The sequence below is a fragment of the Numida meleagris genome, chromosome 1 (assembly GCF_002078875.1).
Source record: "Numida meleagris isolate 19003 breed g44 Domestic line chromosome 1, NumMel1.0, whole genome shotgun sequence".
Classification (NCBI taxonomy): domain Eukaryota; kingdom Metazoa; phylum Chordata; class Aves; order Galliformes; family Numididae; genus Numida; species Numida meleagris.
This window is the reverse complement of record NC_034409.1, coordinates 160,590,214-160,592,228: the sequence shown is the minus strand read 5'-3', so window position 1 is coordinate 160,592,228 and position 2,015 is coordinate 160,590,214.

Below are 2,015 nucleotides of genomic sequence, written 5' to 3'. Positions count from 1 at the left end.
ACCAGTTGCTACTTTATCCAGTAGCCATTCCTGTCATTCTGGAGGATTCTCTCTAGCTTCAGAGTCAGAAAGAAAATATATTTAAGAGTGGCAATACTTGTAGAACTGAAGTTTTCTTAAAGTAGACGAAATCTTTTCAGTGAACAGCTCCTACTACTTCCAAGGTAACTAACACATAAGCTCTGCCTCCTACAATGCTGACCTCCAAAGAACAAAAGAAAAGAAACCTCAGAAGCATATTTACTGCCTAAATATGTGCAATATTGCTATAAATTCACATGCTGAAGAGATTTCTGAAGGATTTCTGTAAGCATTACTCAGCTCCAAATAATCTCTGTGTACTTTATTTACATGTGCATTACCAGAGTTAAACTCTGAAATTATATATTTAAGTTAATTTTGGCCAACATCTTGCTTGTCTATCAACTAGAAATCAGGAGAAAAAACCTGTTCACAGACTTAGCTCTACATTCTTCTGTGAAAGATAGGAACAGTTTTCCATCCCACCACTCTTTAAATTTTAATGCTCATAGTTGGATAAAATATAATTTTTGAAGCTTGTGGGGACGAATTGTTCCTTATGTTCATTTTAGCTAAAATTTTTCTTTCATTTTATAAGGATATTTCATATCTCTAATATCTTATGAGAACATTTCATTTGAATCTCTCACCATTATTAATGCACAGCTTCTGTTATACAGCCCAGATAATACCTCCCAAGCTAGATTCTCACCAAGCTGCTGCCTTTGGTTTCTATTGCATACAATTCCTGTTCTTATATGCTTTCTTCATCCTTTTTTTTTTCTAATTTCACATGCTTCCTAAATACAGCTTTCTCTCGATTCTTCTTCATGGAAATGAGATGTAGTGGACCTGCTGCCCTACTTCTCCCTTTGTCCCATCTGTCCCATTTCTCCTCACCCTGGCCAATGTTGAATTTCTGTGGATGCTCATGGGGGTTAAGCATCCGTTCTCTCAGAGATCATCACACATGTGGCAGTAAAACTCATTTTTCAGTCTGCACTTTAACTATTCAGAAGACACAAGCCTAAAGAAAATTTTAAAATGTCTTCCCTGACTCTATTCCTTTATTGTACTTGGTCCTTTGAGAGTTCTGTTGCTCAAAGTCCTCCAGTTTACCTCTGCTGAGACAAATTCAGGGTAGCAATATTCTCTAGTGACCTCAAACTGTTTACAGACACCAGGTTTTGTCCAAGGTAGCTGCAATTCCACCAATTTTACACTAACCACAGGAAGATTCAGTTCTTAAAACTCTCTCATTTTATAATAGTAATACCATTTACATATTTAAATAGATATCAGCAAGTGTCAGACATTGCACTGATCTTCAAAAGTGACTTACAGGAGCCCCTGCTCACTAAGACATGAGGATGGAACAAGAAGTTTATATAATTAGAAAGTAGTTCTACTACGCAGGTATTTTGGAAGTAGGAGTAAGTATCTAGTAGCATAGATACCTCTTGTGACTACACACACCTTGAATAAAATATTACTATGCTATATGTGTATGGGTTCCCTTCCTTTATACAGAAACTTTATTTGGTAGGTATGCTGAATCTTTATTTGGTAGGTATTGTTTAAGATCACCATGTAAGTAGCTTGGTTTTGATTGTCTGACTGGTTTTCTTGATAATCTTAATTTTTCTTGCTTGCTTCCTGTGATGAAGTAGCAAGGGTGACTGCTGTGCTTACTCAACAAGAGAATATTGTCATTGCAATTAATTTATAGAAGAGCCAAGAATAATCAGAGATATTAAAATGTTCCATTTGGATGCAAATCCCATTTTTTGAAATGGGCTACTCTGGAAAATAGACTTCCTGTGACTATTACTTAGCATATTCGCTCCTAAAATGCTGGGACAAGAAACTGTAGTGGTAGGAAACATTCCATGTTTTTTAATCCTGAAAGGTGATCAAAATCACAGACATGGTAAATAGAAGCAGTAATGTGTAATATCTATTTAAATAAAACTACATTACGTTACTATCATTTT